Genomic DNA, 19,239 nt, shown 5'->3' with positions numbered 1-19,239 from the left:
AAGAGAAGGCAAAAGAAAAGAAAAAAAAATGAAAAAAAATTACTTCCCCAGGGTTTCTAGTCAGCTTTTTCATATATATCATCTTCCCAACCACAGCACAGGAAAATGATCATCTCTTAAACACATTAAACTTAACCATCCATTAAAAAGTATTATATTAATACCTGTCTCCTGCAACAAAAGATCTCTAAGACAACCCTATCCTTAGCTGTTGCTCCCACCTTCCTTGACAAATTAAAGTTTGTATCAAATGAAAACTTGGAATAAATGAGGGTCGGTACGACCCTACGAGCAAACTTTGACAACCTGGATTTCCCAATGATGGCAACGTAATGGCAGGACTAAAATTTCCGCTGGAGCAGGCTGTTTATTTTCTTTCCCCCATCCGTATGTGCTCAGCAGCTCGCAGTAAGAAGCGGATGCCCCGAGCAGTGTGATGTCGTGTCTGGGGACCTCATCCAGGGCTGGGGGTCCCCCTCTCAGTCTGCTCACCGACCTTGAAGCTGTCCTTGCCTGATCTGTGCCTGCAGAGAAGTGAAATCCACTTCCCTCACCGTGTGCTGTGTGATTTCTAGATGCAAAGCTGCCCGACACAGTGCTGCACGGTGAGCGCCCTCCTTCACTTGCTTGTAACCCAATGCAGCTCGTCTGTTACCATACCTCAGCTCAGCATTTGACTAATTTGACAGCCTACAAGAGATGGAGAAATCCAAGTCCCTTTTTTTTATTTTTTATTTTTAAAAAAAGCCTCAAGGTGTAAAATCATTGGATCAGACTGCTAAATGAATCTCATATTTTAAACGCTTATTTTGAACCCATTAGGGTTTTCAGGTAACCAAGAAACTCGTCTTTATTCGGAGGCAATTTCTTTTACAGCTGCCTGTAATCTCCCAACTTCCAGGCTCAAAAGCATTTAAAAACAAATCAGCTTCCCCACAGATAAAATTCTGAATCTCTCTGAGCCTTCATGATAATAAAACTAAAGGGCAACGCTAAGTTGAAAAAGGAGATGAAAAACAGAGGAAGCCAGAAAAGGCCCATGAAGTTCAGAATTTAACCTTAAGGCTAGAAGAAACAGGCAGAGTACATTTCTGATTTCCATCTGCCATTTTGTGGAGTTGGGATGAGAGCAGCAGCAGAGCACCGTATCTGTATCTTGTTAGCACTGTTCATATTCTCATGTGCTTTTGTATGTATGTGTTTGGACTCCAGCTGGGCCTTGTGCCATCACATATTATATATTCACAGCTTCAGACTTCACAGCCAAGATTTTCAAAAAGCTTTAGTAGCTTGAGGTGCCTCCAACACTGAAACATCCTAAGGCGAGCAGCTTGGCAGCACTTTCAGGAAAGGAGGCCTCCCCCACCCCTTTTTTTTTAAAAAAAAAAAAAAAGTTTGCTTAAGCTGGATACTCGCAGACTGGTACCACATAAACAGCTCATAATCACTGATCTGTGACAAGGCCTGGCAGCAGCACGAGGCATATTTGCACATACATAAGTGGCTGACGGGGTTGGTAGGCAGTTTTGGTCAGACATTTCAGTCACATCTGATACCAAATGTAGGGCAATTGTAATCCTGCCTCACTCCCCTCAGTCCTTTGGTGCTTTAATGAAGCACACCATTTGTGGGAGCACCCCGCATGTCATGGCCTGTCACCTCTCACTGTGCTGGTGGGCAGCACCGAACCCTGAGCAGTTCCTCCAACTCCAGATGAAGAATCAGAACCTGTTGATGCTGGTAGCACAGCGCAGCTTCCACACCTGCTCCTGCAGCATACAGCCCACGTAAACTGTTGTGGAGATGCTACGGGACGCTGGGGGTACACAGTGTAGGATCAAGCCCCCTCCTAACAAGGGACAGGATCTTTTTCACTGAATGCAAGACCACCTTACTTGGTCCATTTCTGCAGAATTTACCACTCTTATCTTTGTTTCCATTCATGCAGATGCTTAAAGCCCACTTAGAGAACACGAGGCAACTGCATGCCTTGCCCAACGCCAAGCATTAACACAAATGAATTATTCCATTTTCCACTGTATTTACAGATTCTTAGACTTAGTCTTCTTGAGTATGTGTGATAATTGCAATTATACTCAGCATATGATTTTGTCACTTCTACAAAGTTTCCCTCAACTTGAAAAAGTGACTTGAAAACAACTAGAGCAAACACCCTTAATTTTACTCTCTCTAATTCCATGAAAATTCAGCAGTACCTCCTTATCCTTGCTTAGGCTCACAAAACTCCCTACCTCTTAAACTGGCCCACCACAGACATCCATCCCTCTCTGGGGCAGCTGAGCCACGCTGGTTGCTGTGCCAGAGGGACCTGTGCAGCAGTGGGTGCGTGGCAGTCACTCGGCAGCTTTTACTCTACAACCTCCAACAGACTCAGCATGCAAAAGGAAAAGACTTGAGGCATCTTTTCTAGTGACTACATGGAGTAACAAGCTGCCACTGCCATGAAAAAGGTAACTGCTTTGTTGGAGAAACAGAAGGTGCCTTAAATGTAAGGGGCAGAGAGGGCAAGTTAGAGGAGAACTGGTAGGTGAGAAAATGAAAACAGCTTGCCCAAGCAGAGGTTACACCTCTCGGCACATTTCGTAAGGCTTGGCACATATGTAAATATCCCCCAAAGTTCCACACATCAGCACAATGTAAGAGACCAGATGATTCTGTAGGGGGGAAGAAAAAAAGAGGGCCAGCAAAAGAGCTGGTGTAAATGCAACTGTTCCGAAAAACTAGAGCAAAAATGGAGAAAGAAAAAGCAGGCAGTGCAACTATTTGCGTGAACTGATTACAGATCTCATATCTTGGCGTTTCAGACGAGGCAGACTGAGAAAGGAAGCTGCACAAAAAAAAAGCAGGATACTGATGCAGTTGCTGTTGAAGGACTATGTAGCCTCGGTACTGCAGCAGGACGTAACACCTTTCTCACTGCACTCCTGTGAGGAGCACCGAAGTGCCCTGGGGGCCAACTCCTTCCTTCCTCGCTGCAAGCAGCAGTAATTCAGCCTATAAGAAGTAATAATCCAAGAGAATTTAGAACAATCATGCAAGTAAAGAATTTGGGGCCAGTTGAGGAGTAAACATGTTTTTACACACTCCCAGGCTGCTGTTCCATGAGCATACGCAGCGACACAAGGTCACGCCAACCAATTTCTGTGCTCCAGTAACCTCGCCATGGCCCCAGTGTCACGCTCTACAAAGGTGTTACCCCGTAAAGGGCACAAGGGCCTTGCAGCAGCTCAACATTAAAACACTGGAATAAGCACTGGGTCTTTTCTTTTACAGGGAGAAGGAAAAAAACAGTTTGACCTTCAGCTCAGCAGCCTCTTCTACCGCAATCCTAAGGCTGAAAAATACGCTGCCTCTTCTCAAACGAAGGGGGAGGATTCGTATCAAGCAAACTAACAGATCAGATGAATCACCATTTGTACAGAAGAGATTATCAGCATGTGACTGAGGGTACATGATTCCACTTCCAACACCAGAGCAACCACAAAGCTTCACCAGAAAGATTGCATTAGGTTTATCTCACAGCAGAACCTCAAAGCTGCCCTAGAGGCACAATGTAGCTGCAGAGAAATGTTTTTTAGCAAAGTCCAGGCAGCTCTCTCTCATTCCAGCTTGTAAGGTTTCACCATTGTCAAGAAAGATTTCCAGAATTAACTTCTATTTTTTTCCATTTTAAACCGCACGAATGAAAATAAAGAGTAGAATAAAATTATCCTCAGTTCACTGATCCATACCAGCAGATGTCTGGCACTCACCCTCACCCCGTTTCTGTCCAAAAGAATTCATAGCACGATGCTCTAGGATGTCTCAGCCTAATAAACCTGCATTGTCTGACTCCAAAACATACAGCTTTGTACTTGTGTTTTCAGCCTCAAACATTTGTGACCCTATTTAAAAGATCAAATTAAATGAATGATGCATGTACTCAGCTACATTGTCTTGAGTTCCTTAACCAAATACATCTCTGTAGCATGACAGCAAAATTCCCAGCCCAGGAACAAATGTCAAGCACGACTGTGAGGGTGATCAGAAGGAGCAGGATGAAGCTTTCTCACATCTTCCAGGAGAGGAGAAGTGCAGGACTTCCCATCCACAGCCACCTGCCAATGTGGCCGGGACAGCGGCTCTACCTCATCACCACAAGCCAGAAAGCAGCTAGCCCGAAGTGACCCTTTGCATTATTTTTCTGCTGCTCCCAGAGAAAAAGGTGAGCCTTAATCAAAAAGGCAGGAAACAGATCACTTACATGGAACGCTAGGAAAGGTCAAATTTCTCCAAACTTTCTGAAAAGTCTGACACTGGTTTTGAGCAAGGCGGTGAGTCACTTACTGCGGGAAAGGTATTCGATGGTTTTGGCTGCTAGCTTCAATTTTCAAATTGCATCTGAAAACAAAAACCCCCAAAGAGCCTGATGCTATGCTTAGTGGAACCTAGCATTATCTAATCTAACTGTAAAATATTCAGTAGTTGAAAATTCAGTCATGTCAGCTGGAGTCTAATTTATCTCTCCCCTGTGGATTCCAAGTGCTTTTTCAAAGCTTTTTGGCATTAAAAAGCAGAGCCAAAAAAAAGCAGAATTTATAGTAGGACTTCTGTATCTCCCATACATCTTTTTGCCAGTAAATGTTTTTTGTTGGCTTTTTTGTTGTTGTTTCTTTTTTTTTTTTTTTTTAAATCAAAAAGAGTAAAAGGCGAGTGTTGAGGTAAGGTCACCTTCTCTAACAGAGCACCTAAAAACAAAGGCTTGCTGAGCTCATTCATAAGAAAAACAAAATTATGAACTACTTTATCTTCAAGAATGAGCATTAAGTGGGAAATGTGGACACAAGAATTTTTCAATCCTGTAAAATTTTGATATTTACACCTGTCTGCTTCTTTTTGAGGGGAAAAAATAGAAAAGAAAAAATCTAGAGCAAATAACAAGACAACCCAGTACAGCAATCACTGTCCTGAGGAGGAAGAGTTGAGCTGAAATCCCATTTCCAAATCAATTCAAATGAAATTTTGGATACAAATATGCCAAGGGTTCTTTGCCCCTTCCTCTTTTATTTACGTATAGTATTTGATCTCAAAATTCTGTTGTAAGCCCTCTCAAGGAAGGCCACTAAAACCAAAATGCAAATAAAAAAAGTGAGCACAGCCCCATCATTTTCTGTATTTGGATATAATGAGCATGGACTTTCAGTATACAGCCGGGTGCACGTTTTCAATTTTAGGGAGTTGTAAAGTGCCACTGGTGGAAGCGTTGCCCCTGTTACACTAATGACAAAACAGCCAATGAATTCAGCCGGCCCAGAAATTCACCTTTAGCTTTTCAGACTACCTGGTCTATTCTCCTGAACAGTCTAGAATTCTCAGGGCAAAGAGGTTTCACAAATAATTAATATTCCAAGCTCCAAATATTTGTATAATTTATTCCATCTTAACTATTCAGTATTTATAATGCACTTCACATTCCAGTAATATGATGGGACTTCATGGAAGCCCAAAGGAATTGAAGTCATGTTTCCAGTTTGGTACGAGCCTACCCTAAAAAACATATTCATGACACTTTTGCTCTTGGATTTTCGTCATTGATGTTGTTGTATTAAGAAATGTAAATCACATTTTATTTTCATTGAAGTAAGTATTGGTGCATTTTCTGTTTCTCCAAGCACAGAATGAATTACAGCACCTTGTTACCTTTTGCACATACTGTGTTTCCTCTCCCCTTTTGATTGCTGTTGATTAGTTCAAAGAGCAGGCAGTGAAAGTAAAAGATGCTGAAATAAGATGGCCAAGGCAAGCACTTCCAGTTATGAAATGTAATAGATATTCTGAAGATGTGGCATAAACTCACTAATGTATATCACAGTGGTAATCTAGATTTGCTATGATTTTTAGAGGAAATCACTATTTAAGGTAAATAAATTGCTAAAATACACACCGCCTCATGAAGATGTAGGCATTTCTAGTTTGCTGCAGGTACTTATGAATGAAATAAATACTTGTTTCAGTGGAGAAAATATAAGTCAACACAAAACCACCCATTTTGCTCTAGGAAACTGAATACATGAAAATTCATATCAGCGATTCTTGTGTCCATGACACAGTGAAGAATGGGAATCTTTCATCCAAAGCAGTAAAGACTAAGAAACTACAAAAAGATATTTGGGAAGACGGGAAAACATCATGTTTGAGACAAATGCTTTTATTCTTTTTTTTTTTAAAAAAAAAAAAAAAAAAGAGTTAATTGCTTTATAATGGAAAGAGTATTGAAGTATGAAAACAATTTGCAATTCTGAGAACTGTTCTCTGTCTATGAGTTAGAAGTTCATTAACAAAGCTTTGTTTATTTTAACATCACTGCACTGATTTCCTACTATCGCTTGCCTACTTGCATTAGATTTCCTTAAATTTCAGCAGCTTCCAGTTCCATTCGTGAAGTGCTAGAAGCAGGTAACTCAAAGCAATTATTTCTGGGGATACAAAAAGGAAAGAAAACACCCTTCCCTTTCTGCAACTGGGAAAGCTCTGGGGTTTCACTTAAAACCAAATCCAAATAAAAACAAAAAACAGACATCAGGAGCTTTTCAAACAAAATCAAGAGCAACTATCTCTTCTCCAAAAACAAAACAAAACATAAAACCCTACACACCACGATTTCCTGCAGGCATACTTTCTGGGGACCAACACAGAGCAGAGGAAGAGGAAGTCAGCTATAAACCACATCTTACAGCCTTATTAAACTGCACAGAAACTACAGGTCTATTATGTTAAGTACTCTAGATGTCCTTCGGAAAGTCAGTCACCCCCCCAGTTTGTATTTTCAATATAAAAGACGTGATAAAAATCAATTTTGCACTCTTCTGGTGGTCTCCTTGCCCCTTTCTGGAAAGGGCCTTGTTCTTCCACCCAAGAAGCACTGAATATTTATGCTTCTCAGCCCAAGACTTGCCAAATACCCTGGCCAAGGTCTCAGTTTCCCCTCTCTCACTGTAACTCCCTGCCTGCTCAGCTACGTTTGTGTTGTAACTGCTGGACACCTTCAGCATCAACCAGCGTAAAATAAGCTGCTCACATCCACAGCAAGGCTAAGGCACTGAACAAGGACCCTCGGAGGCAGCTGACACTCTGTACTACAACCCCTATGCTACAGGATTAGGCGCTTCAGAAGCGACTCAACACAGAACATCCTCTTCCATGAACAAATTCACCTAGTCCTGACTTCCTGAACTGCTCTACTGTAAACATCTTCAATTCCTCTGTCCATCAGAAAGCTCAGTTCATTCACAATTCATCACCACCAGAAAAACGACTTAAGATATTTGTTACCTGAAGTCTTCCTTGGCTGGATTCACTTTGACTGTTTCAGACACATGAAAATACTAACCCAGAGTTTCCTTTAAAATATCATTTGCCATCTCTGACATGTTATTTATTTATCAGAGGGGTCTGAAATTGTTTCTGTATTTCCCTGAAATAAACGTACCACGGGGTGTTGAGTTTATTTAAACAGTGTTGCCTTCGATTTGAAGGCACATCAGTCCAGCTCTTAACAAGCCTCCAGACCACACCTCGTCTCCAATGAAAACTCAATTCTAACACCACCAGCTGTGCTCATTGCAGAGACTGTGTTGGCCTTCAAAACCCCAATCACTGGAAAATTTTGCTAAACTAATAGAAAACATCCAGTCTGTCTCTAAGAAAATTTGAGCTAACTTATATGTAAACCCATGTAACACGGCATTTCATTTCTTCAGGCCTGACTCACTCTGATAAGCTGTTAGTCCAAATAAGGGAAAAATCAGTTTTTTAAACACAAAATTAGCTGTTGAGCATCCTGCTCATACACTCTGTGCCTGATCTGAGCTCTCTCATTCAGTGATACAGATAACAGCAGGACCAACAAAGAGCGCTGGAGGACCCCGGGGTATTTCTGCTCTACGCTTGTTAACAGAGGAGGGCCTGGAGCACGGCAAAGAGCTGAAGTCAGCTATGCCACCTAGGAAAGGGACCTGACTGCTTTTTGAGGGGCTTGTCTGTTCTAGTAAAATCCCCGTGTTAAACCCGTGTTTTGCCTGATGTGAGCAGGAGGGGTTTCTGGAGAGAGCTGCAGGAGCATCATGCAGAGTGCGCTGGAGCCCACGGCCACGTCCCACAGAGGGGCCTCTCTCCAGAGCCAGCTGGCAGCCATTTCAACCCTAAAAATAGTAAATATTTTACTGCTTGTTGTTCGTATTGGATCAGTAAAGGCTCGAATGAGGTACAAGCAGTCCTCCTTGCAACTGATTAGTCCTCAGTTACTGCCAGCGCAAGATGGCTTCTTAGGTAATGGCAGCTATTAGTGTTTATGGACAGCCTTGACAAGCATCACCTGTGACCAGCCTTGCATGGTTTCTTTGTTTCAAAACTACTACTTTATCCTCCCTTTCTATTGAGCTTCAATTTCAGATGGACAGCCTATCTTTTTGCTTATAACTGCTGCTTGCAGACATGTCACACACTGCTTATAACCGCACATCTCGGGTGAAATTGTTCTATCCCGACTCATCCTGATAACAGTGTGCGAACAACTCATCTCCTGGGGGAAATTTGAAAAAGAGTGGTAGGAAATGGTTTCAGGTTGATCTCAAGCCAATTATTTGTTGTTGTTTTTTGTTTTGTTTTTTCCAGGCAACCCCCCCAGAATAAGTCCTGATTAACTTCAAATTGCTTTAGGTCATACATACTGCTTTTGCTTAAAATTATTTTTCTTTGTTTGAGGCTATTGCTTTTAACATTTAAAAATAATTTAGCTTGAAGGTTTTGGAAAAAAAAAATCAACATTGAAAGCTGAACTAAATTTTAAATATCACCCTAAAAATAGCAGGGGCAGAGGTGGGGACAGACAGAAGCACTCTCCAGGAAGTTTTGTTCATTGTTATTTTTTACACCCTCTTGTGTTAGGACTATAACTGTCCCTCAGATAAATTAATTAAGCCCAAACAATACATAACAAAATCCTATGTCATGTTGAAGGAACCTGCTGGGACCTATCTGAGCTACTGGAAGATCATTTAATGAGAACTCATTAAATTAACATCTACCCCCACAGCAAGTTAAGTGGTAAAAGATACAGGCAGAAGAGCTCTAAATGGCTTTTCCTGCTCTCAAGGCTCCTGCTGCTTCATTTGGTACAGGCAGTTGGAATCCTGCGCCTCCGCGCCCCTGGGAAGCCAGGGCTGGCTGCAGAGCAGGTTCACAAGATTTGGTTTTCCTGTACATTTCCAGTATTCAAGGGAAATGGGTGCTTACTAGCCTCAAGTACAGCCTCCTCCAGAACAGCAGAGCCTTCCCATGGAGGTGCGCTTGGAGTCGCATGCAGCCTCCGTGGGGCAGCTGCCAGCTCAGCCCCATCCATTGTCTTTTTCAATCCCTGACCTTCACAAATGAAGGATGTTTGCGAGTGGCTCTGGAGTGGGGATATCCCTTGCTGGCTTGTAGGAGCCTTTCTGTCCAAATGGCTCGTACCTTACAAAGCTGGGCTGACATTAGAGGGGTGCAGCTAGGACAGAGATGCAGTTTAATCCTACAGCATGTTTCATAAGCTTGCCCATTAAGTAAGGAAAAAAAAGAGGGGGGTTGCTCTTTGCTCTTGTAGGTGATTTAGATGTACTAGTGGAGTACTGTGGAGACCGATACGAATGTATCGCTGTTTTATTGCAATACCCAGACGAACATAAAGAAATCTCAGCGAGGTTTCCTGCTGACTCACACGCCCTGGGTAAAATGCAGGTACTTTGCTTTGAACTACTTTGTTTTTCCAGAGACTGCCGTGCTGTTTGCTGACTGGATAATGCACCTGGTTCCAAAGGCATCTCAATGCTCCTGGAAAAGGCAAACTGCTTGGCACGTTTTCAGTACTAAGGTGGTACAAAATTAGTTAGCATGTATTCAGGATCACCCAAGTAGCACAGTATTGGCCTGATGCAGAAGGATAACAAAGGCATGTTACAATATTAGGAAATATTAGGAAACAACGCCTGGGGCAGTCTCACTAAGAACAAACGGATCCTCAAAGCACAACTGGGACACTGCAAACCCTAACAGGGAAATCAAAAAACAAAACCCTGCAGTGGAATTGTGGAGACGTAGCTTATCAAAGTCCTGACAGCACTTTAGTCCTACCGCAAGAAGCAGTAACAGCAGTGGCTTCCTGAATAATTCTCTTAAAGAACAGCGGTCAAGATATTTCCATCCTATATAAGGCATCTTGGAGTAGAGTTTTTTGGTTATTTCCTAGAAGTTATATGTTAGATCTCCATTAGAGATTCCAGGAAATGAAAAGCTGTGGGCCTGTGTACCAGAAGTACAAAAGAGGGTTGGATACAAAAGGTGGGGGAAAATCTCTGCTTCCCACAGAACCTGTTGGCTCCTTTTGTTCTAAAGCTGTGCTTGTTCCTGGCTCATCTTTCACCGGTGGCTTCTTGGAAGAACACATGAGAGAATAGTTTTGCATGTATAAACTGCCTTAAGAAAAATGAAAAGGGAAGCAAGGACTGGCATTTAGAAATGGATTTGTTATGATGGAGATCACTAGGGGAATGATTTCCAGTGGTTAAAGATTTTCATTCTGCCAGGAATTTCTGTTTTGCTCCTTGGCTTTTTTATTCTATTGTGTTTTAAGGAAGACTGTATCATATACACACACACTTTCACTGTCTGCTGCTCCCTGTATCTGTAGCCCTTTCTCTCTGGCTGCAGCTGAACTGCAATAATGAAACTTCCTTTTGTTCTTGAATCTGACTGCTGGGAGTAATGGAGGAGCACTGAGGTCAGCAGAGAATCAACTAATGCATCAAGGACTGAGCACACGAGCTCTCTCCAGATAAACTAAGGTGATGCAGCATAAGGAAGCCTGAAGTGAGGTTCTGCCTACTGCAGATCCCTGCAGAGAATTTCACCCAGCTGAAATCAGCGTTAAACTGCATTTGAAACTGAGCCAAATTTGGAGTCATTCTCCATTTCCCCTGGTGGCTTGCAGGTTGCTGTCTAGCCAAACTTCTTAAGAGGCTGTTGAAGCAGGGGCTCTGAGCTTGGATTGCTTTGCAATAATGCTGTTGCATTTAGGTCTCAGCTACTGTTAAATCTGCTTTTATGAGCGGACCATAAAGCTTCATGTGGTGGAGCAGAATAGCACCCTATGGCCAGCAGCTGTGTTCGTCATTCTGGAAGGAAGGGAACAGATGCCGTGCCTACAAATGCAGCTTACAGTAAAAAGCAAGCCAGGGTTTAAATAAAGGTCAGGGAGACCTGGAGAGGCTCTTCTGTGGCTGACCTTTGCTTTTGTTCTGGAGCGCTGAATTACCATAGCCCTTGGGAAAATTTATTTAGCTGATCTCTACATGAGTGACTAGTTTTACCTGTATTTTCAGTCCCATATTTAACATAGTAAGAAAATCCCTGCAGGCATCAGCTAGCCTAGCGTAGCCTACATGCTCCTTCAAACCTCAACAAGAAGCACAGATTACCAGATTAAATGCCCTTGCCCATGTCTACCAAGTTTCCATCTATTACGGTGTCCTGAAACATGCTTCTAAGCCTAGTCCTAGATCAAGTTGTTGTCATGTTCTCTTATTCTGTCACTCCCCACTGTCCCAACATCTCAAACCCTGGGCCAGTGTCAGTAACAGCTGGTAGCCCCAGGTCAAATCTGCCCGGCAGAGCTGTCAGCCCCTGTCACGCCATTGTATCAGGGCCTACATCCTACGGCAATAAGAGTGCCTGGGGCCTTCTGGCACCTTCCATCCTTCACCACAATTTTATCTCCTCCCCACCAAACCTTCCCATTCCTAAACCCAAGTACTTCTAAATTCAGCAAAAATCTGTCCCAAATTAAAGTCTGGAAGCCCCACACCTCACCTTTAAGCATATTCCCAGCCCTCCCTGCGACCAAGCCAGTCCCACCTGCCTGACACCGCATCTAAGCTGGCTGTCTGACTTCTGCCTTCACACTCTCATTGGTGCTGGTTCTTGTTTCAGTATTTCTCCTCGTGCCTCAGGACCTTGGAGACACAGAGGAATCATTGCCATTACCAGCTGCGAAGGAACATGAATTACTTCCGAAGGAGAGAAAGGCGTGGGTGGCTCGGCAGGAAGCATCCTGTTCTCTAATGGATATTTCCATTCAGCTGCTGAATCAGGGGACGCTTTCAGACTAGCGCTGTCACTGTTTGGAACACACATCTTAAATGCTATTGATTTTTAAGATGAGTTAATTTTTGCAATCCTTTGCCATTTACAACGTTTTAGATGAAGTCATTAGCAGCTTTCCGGTGGCATTTGGAAAGCCACGTTCCGGAGAGACAAGCTCTGGGGGAGTGTGTGAACGCGAGGCCATCTTCCCTTTTTCTCATCATTGTGCAGCTACAGCCAAGGAACACTTAGTCATTAATTCATCTTTGTAACATTTTTTTTCCACTGTGCTATACAGCCAGACAGATTCTCACAATTGCCATCTGTGAGGCACTTAACGTAACGCGCAGTACACATCAACCGTCAGATGTCTACACGTTGGAGACGAGGCTCGCATGCGTTCTCCTGCCTTGCAAGCGAGGCCGAAGCGCACACGTTGCCTGGTGTCAGAGCGATCTACAGGCACCGTTCATTTGCTTTGCAAAGCGCAGGGACCGGGCTGTCCTGACACGGGAGATGAAGGCATTTGTAGTTCTCAGCTACAGGCAAACCTTCTGAAGTCAGGCTGAAGAGCATGAAGTTAAATACACTTTAAAATAAAAACCTTTCTGCGCAGCAAATTTGTTCCTGACAAACACACCACCAAGGGGCCAGGAAGCAAGCACTGCGGTGCGATGCTGCCCCTGTCACGAAGGACAGCCCTAGCCAAGCCCTGACTCTAAAACATGAGACACCAAGCTCCCAAATCTGGTGTGCATTGCAACAGAAATCACTGCTTTGAGGGGTCAACTTAAGCAACACACAATTGCAAGGCTATCGGCAGCCTTAGCCACAGCACATGTGCACATGATTTGATGAAACCAGGGCTGCAATTCCAGCTGCATGGTCTCTGGTACCCGGACGACTGCATGCTTCCAACCACCTAAGAAACGTGGTGCTCACCCCAGCACCTGCTCCTCCGGGTTCAGGAGTCCAGCAGGGCTTGCTGTCTGCAAGTTGACCTACCGTGTAACCTGGACCAGGACAAACAAAGCTCAGGATATTATTTCAGGTTCTTATTTGGACAATGCACACATGGATATGCCCAAGCCAACGCAGCTGCTGACAGCAGCACACATTGGCAGTTGGATTCCTTTAACCTAGCTGGACACGTGAAACCATCTGACAAAGGACTGTGCCTTCAGTCAGATGATTTACCCAAGAGGCAGCTGTTTCACCAGCTAGACCATATTTTGAACAGGATGAACTTGTTCAGGAGAAAACATCCACAGGTGACCTATAACAAACCCACCGCCCCTTCTCAGACAAAGGCCTGGTCAGAGCAGGCAGGGCAGTCTCAGCGCAGATGCAGCTTTCCTGCTAGGCAGACCTAGAGCTCCAGCAGCTGCTGGCTTTTTATACATGCTACCTAAAGGCTCTGTCTGGAACCACATTGATTGGAAATGTGCTGAGACATGGCTCTTCTTCCAAATGTACCCAAAATCCATTTAACACCATAAGGGTTCATTTCTTCCCCCAATGGAAGGGATTACAGGAATCGGAGGCCAGGAGTTACTCACACGCACACCCTGGAAGGCACACAGCGTGCACACATGTGCACACCACTGTGAAACAAGCTCTTACAGCCCAAATTGAAAGATTAGTTCAGGCTTCCTTTAACACGGCACTGACTCCTGACATTTCCTTTGTAAGCGTTATCATACACTCAGGATTTGCTGCCAGCGAAAGCTGCCAAAACCCTTTACTCTCAACCCCCTGCATTACTCCCTGTTGCAATTTCTGCCAATCCCTCTTCCACCCAGGACATGAACACCTCCACCCGGACCTAGGGCAGGACCTCGATCAGAGAGCCCCAAGGAAAGGCTCCTGCAAGCAGGGTAACAGATCAAAGGGAAGCAGAACAAACTGCAGACACAAAATACCTTCACAGAGAACTTTCTGTCAGCAGCCACCCCCAGCGCACAATAGGAAACATCTTGCTTGTATCAGCTTGGGAAAAGAGATCAGCACGGTGTCTGGACAGTGCACTGGAGAGCACTTTTAGGACTGTTAGCTTTCTGAAGGTATCTGTTACGGAGCAGACCTGATGTATGGCTTCATTGACACGGCATTACAGCGTTACAACAGTGGGTGACAACGACAAGGCAGCACCCCAGCTAGAGCTCTCCAGGCAGGATGGATCACGGCCAGGAGCGCAAAGGAAGGAGCTGCCCACGTGCACAGGGACGTGAGAGCATGTAGGAGGGGATCCTGAACGCAAGTATCTGCATTGCCAGCAGCTTCTCCACTCTCCTATTCAGGACCATGCCCAGATGCACCCTACTGACACGAAACCTGACATTGGTGATACAACACCCTGTGCTAAGTGCTCGAAACCTAACAGTAATTTCTGGCAGCGAACCAGTGACACTCTGTGGAGCTCTCAGTGACCCGAAGGCAGCGATCAGGGAGAAATAACATTAAAGCAGACCAAATTACATAGTTATCGGGTATATGAAGGAAAAGATCTAAGCCCTGGAAAGTTCCTTTGCTTATAACCAGTGCAACTCCTGACGAGTCAGTCACACTAACAACCTCGTGCTACCTCAAATACTCAAAAGTAGACATTTGCCCAAGTTGTTCGCTGAACTGGCAGTAAGGTTAATCAGTGCTATATTCACCTATAAAAAATAATTCCAATTATGAAAACTAAACTATGTTCTGCATTGCCAAATTAATTGCGAGGCAGTGATTAACATGAATCAGTTTGGCTCAGCATTCATCATAACTTGGAGTCCTCAAAAACTGTGTGATGAAACTGCTAGTATTTTGTCCTGGAGTCTGTGATAGCTTAGATCTGTCTCTCTGCAACAGAGATGTCAGTATTATTTTCCCTGGCATTTTATTTTCCTATTAAGTGTAGTTGGCCAACAAGAACTGTAAATTGATCCGTGCTTATCTTTTGATTATTGTAAAAATCAAGTCCTTCTGAAACAGTGTCATCTGCAGTCTGCAGGATAGAATTAAACCTAAACTCATAGGCTTAATCATATTGCTTTGAGTGGAGTATCGATCGCAGCTAATTTTATCATACGTTTTGAGAGGTTTGCTTGCTGGCTGGCTGTCACTTTGATAAATGGAAGCCAGCAGATATCTGGAGGGGAAATGATATTTATATTTGAGAAAATACCACCAGTAAGTTTGCAGAGAAATAGTCCATCCTCTTTGCAAAACATCCCAGGAGCTGCGAGGCCTGATGAGTCTCAGTCACCCCCACCCTACGGCGGTCGGACAGGTCAGAAACACGGCTGAACTGCGCCTGCTCCCAGCCGCTGTGGCTCAGGTGAGCTTGGCCCCCGCACAAGCAGCAGCTGCCACTTGGGATTGCAGAAATGCCCTACTAAGAGGCCCTTGGGATAACTACACCGCTGCATGAGGGCGGTGACCATCCAAGCAGTGAGCTACGGGAACTAGATAACGATGTTCCCAAGAAGCCAATTACCTTTCAATGTCGCATGGGTGCTGAGGCTCCCTGCCTCTCTGCCCACCTGTCTGTAACACTGGGCAGCATTGGAGCCACACGTGCCTTCGGGTGGTGTACACACGTGCACAGGCAGATGCATGTTTGGGGCCTGGGCTGTCATCTTCTGTTACAGATGCTTTCTCACGAAGGAAATACTGGTGGGAGATCTGAGCACACTGGCTTTGATTGGCAGGCAGCGAAGGGAGGCAAGGTGAGTCACAAGCAATGCAGCCTTTGTTCTTCCCACACCTACATCCTATTTCTATCAAACCACCTGAGACCTGATCATCCTCGGGGCCCGAAGGCTTATGAAACCTGCATTCACATTCGGTATTTTAGCTTTTTTACTTCATGATTACTTTATTTTAAATGGTAGAAGAGAGACGAGACTGAATAACGTTTATCTTGCATTTAGTGAAAATTAACACACATATTTAAGGTAAGAATTAGATGATTTGCTTACTCAGACCTTGTTATGGAGTCACTGTGTAAACAGTTTTCCCTGTTCAGTTCACTACCTATGGAGAGCCTAAATAGATTTGAAAGGATTGATCAACAGATATTTTAGACAGCTGCCTAAAACCAAGATATCTTTGAAACTAAATTAAGGGGGGAAAAAAGCCTATCAGGGATTTTAAAAACAAAGTCCAGTCTCATCAAAAATCTGTCACTCTGGGTTACAGAAATAGTCCATTGCCTACTTGTTTAATATTTCAGAGTCATTTATCCAATTCAGACTCCTCTTCGTGTAGAGATGTGCACCAAAGCACCCGCATGTCCAGACAATAAAACTGCTATCTGTACTGGGGAACAGCATACAGCATACATCTAGATGCAAAAATCTGTTTACAAAATACACGACCTTGATTGTTCCTTGGATCCTTCTCAGATGTACCGTCCCCGATAACACTAGCTGGTATTACAGTGTATTTCTCAATGCCAATTACTTCAGAAGGAAATCGCAGCCCTGTATGCATCTCATTCCTCTCATTAAAGCATGTTCTTATCTTCACAAGTTCAAAGTAGAAATCCTTTTCTTTTTTTATCCCCCCCTTCCTCTTGCTCTGCTTTTCCAGTCCAACCCCAAATACAGAGCAGAAATTTTAACAAGACCTTGGAAACAGAACAGAAAGAGCCTAATCCTGCTTAGCCGAGTGATGCCAGCCCGGGGAGGGCAGTGCACTTTGTGAAGATGTTGAGCATCGAGTTACCTGGCACGCGTTCTTGTACCTGATGTACATCACCAGGGTTGCTTGTACCTTGGACACTCTTGCACACAATTCCCTACACAGAGGAAATCTAGAAGATATAACTCGGGACGTCTGGTGCCAAGGACAGATCTGCATTGCCCCCATTTCCATATTTATTGCCATGCATAAACACCAATATGAAAGTTAGATGAGGTTGTTTATTATCCAAACTCATCTGTCGCACACTCCAAGCCAACGTGTGGTTTATCCTTGCATACAATTAATTACACTTCATCCTCAGTAATAACTGGGCTTCTGTTCTTTCTTTTTGCTCCTTTAAAACAGGAAGCACTGCCAAAAGCCTCCTATTTTATCTGTATAAAGGGTTTTTTTTATAAACAATCAGGCTGATTCACCAGAATCCTGAATTCTCTAAGCAGAACTTTCAAACGAGGCAATGAACTATTATTTTTTCTATTTCAGATGGAGACTCAGAGATGCCTAATTCAGGCAGAACCTTAAGCGTACAATTACAAGTCAAGATGTACTCAAGGCAAAGGAAAGAGAGCTAAAAACATTTAAATGCCCACTGTAGCTGTTCTGGTAAGCGTTAATCATGCAAAATTCAGCAGTAATTAGCTCTTGAAAGCAACCATTTTGGGGCAGAAGCAGTCCTGACTTAGAAAGGCCTGCCTATGGCTGCACGATCAGTTGTCATTCCAGGGGTGCTAATGGGCGAGGACGATCCTCCTGGATCCCCACAGCTGGGAGTGGCAGCAAGGGATGGGACTGGAGGACTCAGAAGCAACCCCAGACCCCACAGTGCCAGAGTCCTGAGGTCTGGGTCTCAGCCTCGTTCTCTGCTGTCTGGTTCTAATTTTTGTCTTTATATATTATACGTTTGACACTCAAAGTTCGTTCATCTGTGACACAAAGTTCATCTTACGCTACACTGAGATATCGCAACAACAGGGAACAACTTTCAAATGTAATTAATACATAACACAACTTCAGTTGTATCACTGGAAAGAAAAAAATGTCATTTTCTCAGTTCCTGGGCTTCATGAGAGATGGAAATAAAATGGCACATAAGAATGGACTGTGTCTATCATCACAGACAGAAAAACATGCTTTTTCTTATTGGCTGACCTCTGCAATATCACAGCTTATCCAATTTGGTGAATTATTTTTATTCTTTGTATTTTCACAACTGACAGTGAGGTTTCTATGACTATAAAGGATCGCAGCCATGAAAAAGCATTTGCTATAACATTTTACTCCATTATACAAAACTGACAAAAACACTGCAGTCATGAGAAACATTTCAAGCACAATATGCATTTAGAGCCACCAAAACCTAGTAAAAAGAACGTCTTAAATTTAATCCAAATCTTTTATTTTCCAATTCACTCTCTTCACTTTATTTATTCTCATGCAGTCCACTTAACAATGTCCAACAACTGGATCTAAAAATGCCAGAGAAGTTCTGTCTCTGGCTAACACAAGAGTCAGACCTCAGTGGGTCAGGCTGCTTAGACTTTCTATGCAGTCCATCAAGCATCTTCTTCAGAAAGGACTTGTGATCCCCCTCATCCGATTCATCATTCAACACTCATTAAAACCCACAGGAAGAGTCGCATTGGCCCTGACTGGTAAGAGATGAGACCGTGCATCAGTCTTGCCTACTCCAGCTGCAAGCTCTATGGCAGGGTGTCACAGGCAGCGGTGTGGCTGTACCACAGCACCCAGCCACCTGCGCAGCAACAACTTATTTTTACAGCATTCCTATGCCATAAAAGCTAATGGTTGTGTTTCTGTAGTGTAGTGGTTATCACGTTTGCCTAACACGCAAAAGGTCCCTGGTTCGAAACCAGGCAGAAACAGTTTTGGGCCCAGAGGAGGGCCATGAAAATGCTCAGAGGGCTGGAGCACCTCTCCTGTGAAGAGAGGCTGAGGGGGAGCTGGGGCTGCTCAGCATACGGAGGAGAAGGCTCTGGGGGGACCTCACTGTGGCTTTTCAGTACTTAAAGGGGGCACATAAAAAAGGGGGAGAACTCAATCAATAATGACAGGAGAAAGGGAAATGGTTTTAAACTCAAAGAGGGGAGATTTAGACTAGGAGAAAATTCTTCACTTGCTGGGTGGTGAGGCACTGGAACAGGTTGCCCAGAGAAGCTGTGGATGCCCATCCTGGAGGTGTTCAAGACCAGGTTAGATGAAGCCCTGAGCAACCTGATCTAGTAGGTGGCATCCCTGCCTAAGGCAGGGGTGTGGAACTAGATGGTATTTAGGGTCCCTCCCAACCCAAGCCAATGATTCTGTGTATAACCATTTCCACTGCAAATATTGTAGAAATGATGACTCCGTTCCTGA

The 19,239-nt window shown here is 43.9% G+C and overlaps 1 non-coding gene across 1 annotated transcript; it reads left to right on the top strand.

Annotated features, from left to right (window-relative positions):
• Positions 1 to 18,676: 18,676 nt before the first annotated feature.
• Positions 18,677 to 18,749, top strand: TRNAV-AAC. Its single transcript has one exon. It is a non-coding gene; the product is annotated as a tRNA-Val (tRNA).
• Positions 18,750 to 19,239: the final 490 nt, after the last annotated feature.

The sequence above is a fragment of the Oxyura jamaicensis genome, chromosome 15 (assembly GCF_011077185.1).
Source record: "Oxyura jamaicensis isolate SHBP4307 breed ruddy duck chromosome 15, BPBGC_Ojam_1.0, whole genome shotgun sequence".
NCBI classification, from domain to species: Eukaryota; Metazoa; Chordata; class Aves; order Anseriformes; family Anatidae; genus Oxyura; species Oxyura jamaicensis.
The sequence above is the reverse complement of the archived record's forward strand: the minus strand, read 5'-3'. Positions and strand labels throughout refer to the sequence as shown.